Here is a 13,751-nt window from a genome sequence, read left to right as displayed (position 1 = left end):
TCTTGGACACAGCTAGTGTCCAGCTAGTGTCACAGGATTGCTTAGTGTGGAAAAACTCCAACACATTTAGGAACCAGAAGTGTCAGAAGTGAAGTAGTTGTGTGGTAGAGTGTTGAGAAAACACCCAGGGGACCACAGGAAGAGTTTTCCTTAATAGTGTGGAAATAATTCTATCAGGCTGTAAATCTTGCCAAGAAAACTTACTAGTTATAAGGACATTAATTAGCTTCAAAAGGTGATTTCACATACCACCATTATCTGCAATGATTCGAATTCTAAATAGAGATACAGGGGATAGCTCCGGGGACAACTGAAAAGTATTTCTAGGATTCCTATCCCACAAATGTTAGATCACTTGTCCTTTATATTCGCCAACTGAGGTATCATGAGTAGAATTCAGCCAGCCTCAGGACCAGTCCCATCTCTGCCAAGTCTGTGTGACTGGGGATGGGATTAACTACTGACTTCAGTTAATTCATCTCTAAGATGAGAATAATAAAACTTCATCACATTGTGTAGTCGTGAGAACAAAATAAAATTGTACATGAGAAAATACATTATTAACTGCGCAGTTCTCATAAAAGCAAGAATTCTAAGTATTATTATGTGAAATAAGCAAAGTTCAAAAATACTATATAAAGGCCCTAACTCTAACAAAAATAACCCTGATGCTAAGAATTAAGATAACCACAAAGGCTTGTGAAGTATCTGGTACTGGGCTAAGAACTTCACTCTCTTTGCCTTATTTAGTCCTTGGAATGACCTATTAAGGCAGTTCTTTTCATTACTCCCATTTTACTGAGAATATGAGTAGCTTACCCATGCTCACATAGCTAGGAATGGAGGAATGAGGATTTGAATCCAACTCTGTTTGATTCCAAATCCTACACATTTAAGCAATTTGCTATAATGTCTCCTTGGGTTTCATCTGAATTTACGCTTAATGTTTGGGATGTGTATACATCACTATATGAGCCTTCACTTGGGATAAATCTTGAACGGTAGTCCCATGTAACATTGGCTAAAACAAAAGCTTAGTCCATAAACTCTATATCCAAGACTGGAAAGGCAGCTCTGACCACAGAAAGTCTGGCTGGGACCTGAGACCCAAAAGTCCATCAAAATAAGCTTCTGACCCCCAAATCTAGGCCCCTATTACTTCACACTACAGCTGATTACAAGTAATCTAAAAGCAATGACTATGCTATTTAATTCACCTAAGTACATTTATGGACAGACTTACTACTTACTGGCCTATTCTGAATGTTGGCAGGGAAACTCGAGTTTCAAGGACTAGAGGCCCATTAACAGCCAAGGAGCATGTCTCCAGAGCCAGAAGTCAGCCATGATCAGATCAGTGAGGGTGGGGAGGAAAGAGCTTGCCCACTCCCATGGAGCATGCAGAGGCTCTGACAGCAGGCCCGCAGAAAAATAGGATTCTAGGGACTGCCTGAGAGGGAGGTAGAGGTAGTCAATCAGACAAATAACACTAACATTCTCCTGTTGGGGGAAATAAATTATTCAGTTTGCACACTCCTTCAGACTTCAGCCAAACTGATACTTAAGCAACTCAGTTTTCATCTCTGGGAACAGCACAGCAATATAGAAGGACTATACTTACGGCTCTGGGGGTAACAGATGAGGCACCTGGGCTTCTCTGTTATGGTAATATGATAGACGCTGTCCCCACGGCCGCCCTCAGAAGCAAATAGGGCAGCTGCTCTTTCCATGTTAATTAATCAGTCATTACATCTTCTATGCATTCCAACCAGGCACACTGCCATCATTGGTGTATGCGCTGCTTCTCATACCCTGCCAGTTTGTTAACCACTGCTGGCCTCACCCCTAGAGCATCTGATTCACATAGATTGACATAGGCCTTGAGAATTTGCATTTCTCTCAAGGTCTTAGGTGATGCTGATGCTGCTGGTCTGGGGACCACACTTTGAGAATCACTGGTGTAGTAGTTACTCTTCTGAACTGCCGAGATGCCCTATGGGACTGAAGAACTTATTCCTCCAGCTTAAGGGGATGCTGCTTCCTACAGCTGCTGTCCCTCATGTCAGCCCCTCCAGGGATTGCCCATAGCTGAAGACAACTTCCTGGCCTAAGGTCATGCCCCTTCCCTGGGCAGCCTGCTTACAAGAATTGATAGATGCAGGGCCCTCTCACATCAGGGTGAAGACTCAGAAAGGCCATCCTAGTGTCAGAGTCCCTGAGGGGTTAATGACAGTCTTTGTCATAACTGCTCTGCAAATCCACTTTTCCCTGGGCTCATATTTCTGGCCACATAGGAGCTCCTTTATGACCACCCCCTAGAAAGGACAAAAAGCTGAGCTTGGTTCATGGACAGTGTTAAAAGATAAAATGAGGCGTACTAAAAAATTTAAAGTTTATCTGAACAAAAACTGACCTAAATTGGGCAGAGCCAAATTGGAGCACTATACCAACAGGAGCTAGGGGAAAGACTTATACAGAGAAGATGCAGAGGCAAAGAAAGTAAAGTGTTTGATTGGTTATTGCTTAAAACCTAGTTCCTGTTTGTGAGTAGTATTCCTTAGGTTTCAGTTTTTTAACTTTCAGTAATTTACAGGCTTAGGTTTGGGTTTGCTATGTAGGCCATCAGAGCATTAGAGCCACTTCAGTCTAATGGCCTTCTTGTTTACTTAATTTAACAATGGGTTTGCTTGGTGGGAGGGAGCAAGACAAAAATCAAGCACAGGTGCAGAACTCCTACTCAGGGATTACCTGGAAGCACAGTGGCAAGGGGAAATCCTCCCAATGAACAGAATCCATTGACAAGAGCAAATTATATAGCCAAGCACCAAGTCAAGTCAATGGGGAGGGCTGTAGACTCTGCATCTATGGGAGGCCCTGAAAGATACACAGCAGAGCCAGGTGCATGGTTTTATTACAGGACAGTAGTGAAGACTTGGGAACAACATAATTTATCACAGGTTGGATGGACAGTACATGAATATTTAAAAATATATATTTTTAATAGCGTATGAGAAGCATGGTGATGTAGATTTGTAGAGGGTTGTTACAGGGGTATGGGCACCTATCCCAGTCTGGAGTGATTAGCAGAATAAATTGCCAGAAAGCTTCTGGTAGGAAGACATGTCTGAAATAAAACATTAAGATTAACTCCAGGCAAATTAAGGTGAAGGATGGAGATCTGGGGAGGTCAGAGATGAGATTAGAAAAATAGGGAGATGACTAGGTCATGCTGAATACTGAAAGCCTCAAAAAGGAATTGGAAATTTGTTCTAAGACATCGAAGAGCTATTGAGGGGTGTTACGTAAGGTTTGTGACTAGATATAGATTTAGAAGTAATTTTTCTATAAGCCATGTGGGGAATGGGTTGAAGAGGAAAGACTGGGGAAGAAATAGAGACACAAATTTGCAAGTTCTGGCAATGGTCCAGACAAGAGACAGAGCAGTAGGCCATCACCCTTAAGAGCTCAGACTTCCTGAGACAGACAGACTGGGTCTGAATCCCAGTTCTGCCACCAAGGTGTGGGACCATGGATGAGTTAGCCATACTAAACCTTGGTTTCCTCATCTGTAAAGCAAGTATAGTAACAGCACCTACTAATAGAGTGTGTGATGATTAAACCAGCAAATGACTAGAAAGGGATTAGTTCAGTGTCTGGAACTAAGAAGCCCTTTTGTGTTAACTGTCATTATTATTCCTGGAGGGTGTGAACCAGTGTAGAAGTCAAAGGGCTTGAGAAGAGGGAAACTGCCACCTTCCAAGAATGTACCTAATATATACAAAAAGGAGATTAAAAGATCCTCCAGAGCATGAGTAAGGATGTACAGTTGGTTCAGGCCCATAACCTAGCTCTGCTCTTAGGAACATCCATCTCTTGATTCAGTAATATTCCCTGAGAATTTACACTGTGCAGTGCAGTGGGATTGAGTTGTTACATGTACATGAACACAAGACTCTTGTGCTAAGTGGTCTTCCCTCAGGGACTATGGTCTTGTAAACATCACTGTAGACAGATAGTACTTATTTAGCAATGTCTTCATTTCCATCAAGTGGGAGCTTTACTATCCTAATTCATGTTTTCTTGATAGTTAATGGAAAAGATAAATATATTTCTTCCTCCTTTTACAATCATCTGTGGGAGGGTTGTAACTATTTGAAGATGTAAAGGTGTTGCTTGGTATTCAAAGCCTTACAGCTGTTTGTACTGACAGGTGGTTCAAATCTTAAAAGCAACCATAGAAGTAAATGCATTGAAGTGATCTGTTATTGATCTACATGCATTTGCAATGTCCAATCCATTTACATTGCTCATGGCCCATTCATTGTAATCCTAAGTGGTTTTGCATTCTGTGTATGCAGGTACATTGTTGTTCCTTGGCTGTTGGGGCTTGTAGAAAATAGGCTGACATGATCTAGAGTAAAACCTTTCTCATTTTAGGAGGCTTTCTTACTATATACCTGCATGTTTGGTTCTGTAATCTTTCCACAGGAGCCAAGTATTGCTCTCTGCTGGTACAAGTACGGATTCCTCTCTCTGTACTACAGGAATCCATGAGATGTTAATGATATCAAGTTTAATTGTAGGTACTAAAACCCTTCAATTACCATGTTACTTGCCTGTGATAATACATTATGTTACAACAATTCTGTAACCACTAAGCTGGCTGGAACTGTGTAAAGTAGATTATATCTTAGCTCAACTTTCTTTCCCGGTGAGGAAGGGGTTTAGGAGACTAAGGGCAAATAGAAATGTCTTTAGCCTCTGCACATGCCATTCTCATGTGTGTGGTCATCCCAGCCTCCTACCCAGCTTTTTGAATTCTGCTTACCTGCAAAGCACTGCTTCTTTCTCTTCCTACAATACTCAATTAGACCATCTCTATGCTACAGAGGGAAAGTATGGAGGCAGGACAAGAGACCAGTGTGAAATGAACAAAGACCAACCTATAGCCATGGCTATTTATTCAGAGCTTGCTACAGTAAGAAAGTCAGCCATCACTGTTGCAGAGACACAAAGTCAGGCAGAGAAGTGGGAAAGCTTTATAGTGAAGCTTCAGGTGTGCCCTTATTGGAGGCTGCTGGCATGGGGAAGCTGTAGGTGGGCTAACTAGAAGTGCGTCATCCTATGTGATTGGTTAGGGTGCATATTTGGCTTTCTCTGGTGGGTCCTAAACTGGAAGTAGGGACAAGAATTAGGGAAGTTTTCAGTGATTAATCAAGTTTTGGCTGTTTTGGGCCAATTGTTACAGAAGTTATGGTTAGGCTTCCTGGACTGTTGCTAGAGATAATGTCCTGACTTCCTACAAGTCTGACTTGCAGACAGTAGACCATCTTCCTGGGCTGGTTACTGAATATCATGGGTTGCTTTTCTGGACTGACTACTGCAGACTGTGAGTCAGAGTTCTGTTTTTACATATGGTCTAGCCATTGTCCATTTGTCCATTTAGTCTCTTAACAGGCAGGAAGCTCACATAAGGGCCCAAATGAATTACTGAGATCAGTGAGAATAGAGAGGAAGAAATAAAAGGACAGATCTGGTGACAGGTGGGGGTGAGGGAAGACTTCAAAGACCAGGATAGTGGTTAAAACTCTATTGCTACCAGACTGCCTGGATGTAAATTCCAGCTCTGCCAGTCACCTACTGAACATGAAGATAATAACAGTACCTACCATATAGTGTACTATTAGTGTTAAATATAAATTAAATTAGCTATTATATGTAAAGTGATTAGAATAGTCCTTGACCCAAAGTAAGTGTTAGCTGTTCTTAATACCCTGGAATAAGCCATTAGCTGACAGCCTGTCAGGAGGAAGAACAGGCTTTGAAGCAAACTTGTGAAATGGTTAGACCTCCTGGTGGTATTCAGTAGTGAGATTGTGTTTTTTTTCCTCCAGGATCTTGTACACACCTAAAGGCGCCACAGAGTGTGTGCTTGCTAAGGACTGAATGTTTGTAGACCCTCAATATTCATATGTTGAAGCCCCAAGTGTAATGGTATTTGGAGGACAGGCCTTTGGGAGGTAATTAGGGTTAGTCAAAGTCATGAGGGCGGGCCTTCCATGGTGGGATTAGTGCCCTTAGAGACCAAAGAGCTTGCTCTCTCTCTCTCTGAATATGCACACCAAAGAAAGGCCATATGAGGACATGAAAAGAAGGTGGCCATCTGTAAACCAGAAAGTGGGCTATCACCAGACACTAGTATCTGCCAGCACCTTGATCTTGGACTTTCAGCTTCCAAGACTATTAGAAATAAATGTTTGTTGTTTAAGTCACATAGTCTATCATCTTTTTTTTTTTTTAATAGCAGTCTGAGCTAAGACAGTATGTTCTGCTGGTATGGTTATCTCCTTTAATTGTAATGGTTACTGTAGGGTCTGTGGTTTTTTGCTTTTTGTTCTTTTTCCTTCTCCCAAGGAATTAGTGACACTACTTCTCAGGCAACAGTATTATTGGTCTGAGAAACTAAATTGCCAGAACGATGAGTAAAATGTAAAATGAGTGAAAAAATAAAATGATTGACAATAGTAATCATAAAAATAACTTACTTGTGTTTAGTGCTTTACAGCATACATATTATTTTCTGTTAGTGATCTCAGGCAAATAAAAATAATTATTTTTGACTGCTAAGCATGCAGGGCATAGATACTAAATTACAAATTCATTCAATTCCCTCTGATACCTGTCTTTCAGTTAATTAGCATCCTAACACTTCAAATTGACACTGATTTTCTTGGCTGTCATTTCTAGCTAGAATCTGATATACTTTTCAAGTACGACTCATAAGCATATATTAATGCTAATGAGTTATTTACTAGCCTTGAATCTTATTAAAACACATTGTCTCACTTATATTTATTTGTTTACATAAGATCTACTTTGATGACATGAAAGGCAAAGATTCTGTGTAAACATGTACTTTCTTAAAGTACTATCTTTTACCTGTGCTGAAGGGGCAGGGATTTTTAGAAGACTTCTCCAAGAACAAAAGAGGTGGTGGGTGCCATTTCTCCACCCCCCAAACCTAGATAGCCAAACACCTGTTGGAACCAGTGGGGACAAATGTACTTTGCTAACATAACATACCCTGCCCCTGCATTCTTCTGCAGATCGGTCCCATCCAACCTGCTCCACTTGGCAGGAGTCCCTCCAAAGTGGCTCCTGCCATATCTCATCCTGCAAGCAGCCCCTGCAGAGATCAGCACCACTCCAGTGTCACTCTTGCCGTGGGAAGAGGGGAAGATAACCATATACACTATAGATAAGCGTATACACTAGTAGTCCCAGATGAACCTTGTTACTGGCAGTGCAGAGAGAGTGCTCTGCTGATCAGTGTCTGAGAGCCTAAAAGAATGACTGGGGGCAGGCATCTGGTCTGACTGCCGCACCCCCCCCCCCCGCCACCCCCAAAAAAGGAAAGTCTGTCAGGGGACAACGTAGGAAGATTGCACGGTAGTTCAGTGCAAGCAAAGCCCCAGGAAAAGGGATGAGGGCAGGCATGTGGTCTGACTACTGATACTGCCCAACTACAATGGTCCACAATGGCTCCAGACCAGCACCTTAATAGCAGAGGAACCAAACCTGACCCACAGGTCAAAGTGGGCCATTGCAGCCAACTGGACTGAAGGCAAATGAGGCTCAGCCACAACAGAAGGGTACGTGCCATCTACATAGGAGACACCCCTGCAGTGCTTCATTCTGATGAACTACAGCACACTACAGGACCAATTCTTTATAAGTCAGCTACTTGCAAGAGCAGGAGACATAACCGACTCTCTTGAAACATAGAAACAAACAGAGATTAGACAAAATGAGGAAACAGAGGAATATGTTCTAAATGAAAGAACAGGACAAAATCACAGCAAAAAAGCAAAATAAAACAGAGATAAGCAATATGTCTAATAAAGAATTCAAAGTAATGGTCATAGGGTGACTGGGTGGCTCAGTCAGTTAAGTGTCTGACTCTTGACTTCAGCTCAGGTCATGATCTCTTGGTTCATGAGTTCGACCCTGTGTCAGGCTCTGTGCTGACAGCATGGAACCTGCTTAAGATTGTTTCCTTCCCACTGTGCTCTCTCTCTCAAAAGTAAGTAAATAAACAACAACAACAACAACAACAACAGGGGTGCCTGACTGGCTCAGTGGGTTAAGTGTCCAACTTCGGCTCAGGTTGTGATCTTGCAGTTTGGGGGTTCAAGCCCTGTGTTGGGTTCTGTGCTGACAGTTCAGAGCCTGGAGCTTGCTTTAAACTCTATGTCTCTTTCTCTCTTCCCCTCCCCTATTTGTGCTCTGTGTGTGTTTCTCTCTCTCAAAAAAATGAATAAACATTAAAAAAATTAAAAACAACAACAACAACAACAACAACAACGAAGTAATGGTCTTAAAGATACTTACTGGACTTGAGAAGAGAGTGGAGGAACTCAGGGAAACCTTCAACAAAGAGGTACCAGAACTAGAGATTTAGAACTCAAAAAATGAAATAAAAAATACACTGCAGATTAGAGGAGGCAAAATAATGGGTCACAAGCTGGAAGACAGGGTAAAGGAAAGCAACCAAGCTGAACAACAAAAAATAAAAAGACTAATAAAAAATGAGAATATGTTAAGGGAACTCAGTGATGTCATCAGGCATAACAACGTTTGCAATATGAATCCCAGAAGGAGAAGACAGGGAAAAGGGGGCATAAAACTTATTTGAAGAAATAATAATTGAAAATTTTTCCTAATCTGGAGAAGGAAACAAACATCCAGATCTAAGAGCCACAAAAAGCCCCTAACAAAATTAAACCAAGGAAGTCCGCATCAAGACACTCAATAATTAAAATGGCAAAAAGCAGTGATAAAGAGAGATTTTAAAAACAGCAAGAGAAAGGAAAACAGTTACTTGCAAGGGAAACCCCATAAGGCTGTCAACTGATTTTTTAACAGAAACTTTGCAGGCCAAAAAGGAGTGGCTGACATATTCAAAGTGCCAAAAGGAAAAAAAAAACCAAACCAAACCAAAACAAAACAAAACAAAACCCTGTCATCAAGAATACTCTATCCAGCAAGGCTATCATTCAGAATAGAAAAAGAGATAAAGAGCTTCCCAAATAAAAGTTTAAAAAGTTCATCACCACTAAACCAGCCTTGTAAGAAACATTAAAGGAAATTATTTGAATGGAGAGAAAAGGCCATGGGGAGCCTGGGTAGCTCAGTTGGTTAAGTGCCTGACTTTGGCTCAAGTCATGAGCTCAGTTTGTGGGTTTGAGCCCTGCATCAGGTTCTGCACTGACAGTGCAGAGACTGCTTGGGATCCTCTGTCTCCCTCTCTCTCTGCCCTTCCCCTGCTTGCTCTCTCTCTCTCTCTCTCTCTCTTGAAAATACATAAACACTTAAAAAAAAAAAACTCTTAAAAAAAAAAGGAGGAAAGAAAATGCCATAATCAGGAACAACATTAGAAAAGGAAAAAAAAAAATTCACAGGTATATGCAAACAAAACAAAACTAGCAGATTAATCACCTATAAAACCAGTATGTTGGTTAGAGCACAAAAACAGTAAAATCAATTATATCTGTAAATCAGTCAAGGGGTTCACAAAATAAAAGGATATAAAGTGTGAGAGACAAATAAAAACATAGAATGAAATACAGAGAACAAACTGGTGGCTACCAGAGGAGAGGTGGGTAGGAGAATGGTTGAAATAGGTGAAGGAGATTAAGACTAACTTTATCATGATAAGCACTGAGTAATGTGTAGAATTGTTGAATCACAATATTGTATACTTGAAACTAATATAACACTGTACATTAATTATGCAAGAATTAAAAGTAAAAAAATAAAATTTTTAAAAGGATGTAGGGGCACTTAGGTGGCTCAGTCGGTTAAGCGTCCAACTCTTGGTTTCAGCTCAGGTCATGGTCTCATGGTTTCATGAGTTCGAATCCCATGTCTTGGGATTCTTGGTCTCAGTCTCTGTCTCTGTCTGCCCCTATCCCACTCACACTCTTTGTCTCTCAAAATAAATAAATAAGTTTTAAAAAATAAATAAAGGGCACCTGGTGGCTCAGTCGGTTAAGCATCCAACTTCAGCTCAGGTCACGATCTCGCAGTTCGTGTGTTCGAGCCCTGTGTCGGGCTCTGTGCTGACAGCTCAGAGCCTGGAGCCTGCTTCAGATTCTGTGTCTCCCTCTCTCTCTGCCTCTCCCCTGCTCACATTCTGTTTCTTTCTCTATCAAAAATAAGCAAACATTTTAAAAAACTTAAAAAATTATAAATAAATAAATAAATAAATAAATAAATAAATAAATAAATAAATAAAATATGACACCATACTTGGGGGGGGGGGAGTCAAACTTTAGTGCTTTTAGAATGGATTCAAACTTATATGACCATCAACTTAATATGGACTGCTATATGCTCATTATATGAGCCTAACGGTAACCACAAATCAAAAACCTGTAATAGATACAAAAAAAAGGAAAATCCTAGAAGGGTGCCTGAGTGGCTCAGTCAGTTGAGCATCTGACTTTGGCTCGTGATCTCACCGTTTGTGGGTTCAAGCCCCATGTTGGGCTTTGTGCTGACAGTGGGGAGCCTGCTTTGGGTTCTCTGTATTCCTCTCTCTCTGCCACTCCCCTACTCATTCTCTCTTTCTCAAAAATAAATAAACATTTAAAAAAAGAAAAGAAAATCCAAGCATATCACTAAAAAAAGCCATCAAACCAGAAGGAAAGGAGAGAAAAAGAAGGAAGGAACAGAGAACTACAAAAGCAACTATAACACAAGTACATACCTATCAATAATTACTTTGAATGTACATGGACTAAATGCTCCAATGAAAGACATAGGGTGATGGAAAGGATAAAAATGCAAGACCCATCTACATGCTGCCTATGAGAAACTCACTTCAGACCTAAAGACGTATACAGACTGAAAGTGAAGGATTAGAAAAACACTTACAATGCAAATGCAAGCAAAAGAAAGCTGGAGTAGCAATACTTCTATCGGATGAAATAGATTTTAAAACAAAGACTACAATGAAAGACAAAGGAGGAAACTACATAATGATAAAGGAAATAATCCCACAAAACAATATAAAAATTATGAATATTTATGTATCCAGCATGAGAGCACCTAAATACATAAAGCAACTACTAACAGACATAAAGGAATAAATTTACAGTAATATGATAATAGTAGGAGACTTTAACATCCAACTTGGATGAATAGATCATCCAGACAGAAAGTCAACAAGGAAACAGTGGTTTCAAATGACACATTGGACCAGATGGATGTAACAGATATATTCAGAATAGTCCATCCCCAAACAGCAGAATACACATTCTTTTCAAGTGCACGTGGAACATTCTCCAGAACAAATCATATGTTAGGTCACAAAACAAGTCTCAATGAATTAAAAAAGACTGAAATAATGTCGTGCTTCTTTTCTGACCACAATGGTAAGAAACAAGAAATCAATCACAAGAAAAAAATCTGAAATGAAATCCGGATAAAGAAGTGGTACATATGGACAATACACAGGGGCTAAATAACATGCTACTAAGTAATGAATGGATCAACCAAGAAATCAAAGGGAAAAAAAATACATGATGAAAGAAATTAAAGATGACACAAACAAATGGAAAGATATTCTATATTCATGGATTAGAAAAAACAATATTGTTAAAATTTCCATACTACCCAAAGCAATCTACAGATTTAATGGAATCCCTATCAAAATATCAATAGCAGTATTCACAGAACTAGAACAAATAGCCAAAGCAATCTTGAAAAAGAAGAACAAAGCAGGAAGTAGCACAATTCTGAATTCAAGATATACTACAAAGCTTCAGAAATCAAAACAGTATGGTACTGGCACAAAAGCAGACACAATGAAACAAAACAGAGAGACCAGAAATAAACTTAATAAACTTTATGGTCAATTAACCTATGACAAAGAAGGCAAGAATATAAAATAGGAAAAAAACAGTCTCTTCAATAAATGGTATTGGGAAAACTGGGCAGCTACATGCAAAAGAATGAAACTGAATCACTTTCTTACACCATGCATAAGAATAAATTCAAAATGGATTAAAGACCTAGATGTGAGACCTGAAACCATAAAATTGCTAGTAAGAAACAGGCATTAATTTCTTTGTCATCAGCCATTGAAACAATTTTCCAGATATATCTCCTCTTGCAAAAGAAACAAAAAATTAAATTGCTGAGACTACATCAAAATAAAAAGCTTTTACGTAGCAAAGGAAACCATCAACAGCACAAAAGGCAACCTAATGAGTGGGAGAAGATATTTCCAAGTGATATGTCCAATAAAGGGTTAATATCAAAAACATATGAAGAACTTATGCAACTCATTACCAAAAAACCCTAATAATCCAATTAAAAATGGGCAAAGGACCTGAATAGACATTTTTCCAAAGAAGATATAAAGATGGACAACAGACACATGAAAAGAGACTCAACATCACTAATCATGCAAATTAAAATGACAATGCAACATAACTTTGCACCTGTCGAAATGACTGAAATCAAATTCACAAGAAATAACAAATGGTGGCAAGGATGTGGAGATAAAGAAACCCTTATGCACCATTGGTAGGAATGCACATTGCTGGAGCCACTGTGGAAAACAGTATGGAGGTTCCTCAAAAAATGAGAAATAGAATAACCATATGATCCAGTAATTCCACTACTGGGTATTTACACAAAGAAAATGACAGCACTAATTCAAGAAGATACATGCATCCCTATCTTTATTGAAGCATCATTTACAAGAGCTAAGATATGGAAGCAGGCCAAGTGTTCATCAGTAGATGAATGAATAAAGAAGTGGTATATATGTACAACAGAATTACTCAGCCATAAAAAAGAATGAAACCTTGACATTTGCACCATGTATGGAGCTGGAGGGTGTAAGAGGCTAAGTGAAATAGAAGTCAGTCCGAGGAAGACAAATACAAGACAAATACCATATGATTTCACTCATGTGGAATTTAAGAAGCAAAACAAGTGAACAAACAAAGAGAGGGAAAAAACAGACTCTTAAATACAGAGAACAAACTGGTGGCTGCCAGAGGATAGATGGGTAGGGAATGGGTGAAATAGATAAAGGGAATTAAAAGTACGCTTAATTTTGATGAGCACTGAGAAATGTATAAAATTGTTCAATCAATATATTGTACACCTAAAATTAATATCATGCTGTATGTTAATTACACTTGAATGAATAAATAAATAAATAAAGTTAAAAAAAGTACTATCTTCTTCCATCATTTTACTGTAGATGAGAAAAGGGAAGGATGGAATCTTAAAATTCAAACCTTTTTATCCATGTGAATTGCAGTCTTTTACAGAAAAGAAATTCAAGAAGCCTGATAATTTATTCCATGCATGTATGGTTGAACTGTCATCCATAGTATGGATAGCCTTGCTCAGAAAATAAACAAACATTAAATGCTAGCTGGTGTTATTAATTTTCCCAACAGCCATAAACATACATTAAAGATGTAATGAGCAGGAATTTGTTTTACCATCATTATATAAAACAAGAAATACAGACCATTTAAAAAGGAGTTTAAATACTTACTGGATAAAGGCCAACACAGGCTCTGTTTATCCTTTGGAATTTCTATGTCAGGCTAAAGAACACAGGGCAACTAACCATTCAATTTGCTTTACTACTGATGAAAAGGAAGCAAGGAAAATTCTAAAAAAAAATTTCCATGATGATTTAATACATTTGCAAAATACAT

This window comes from Panthera pardus, unplaced genomic scaffold (genome assembly GCF_024362965.1).
Source record: "Panthera pardus isolate Hobbes unplaced genomic scaffold, ASM2436296v1 HiC_scaffold_1, whole genome shotgun sequence".
Classification (NCBI taxonomy): domain Eukaryota; kingdom Metazoa; phylum Chordata; class Mammalia; order Carnivora; family Felidae; genus Panthera; species Panthera pardus.
Note: the sequence above shows the minus strand (reverse complement) of the source record.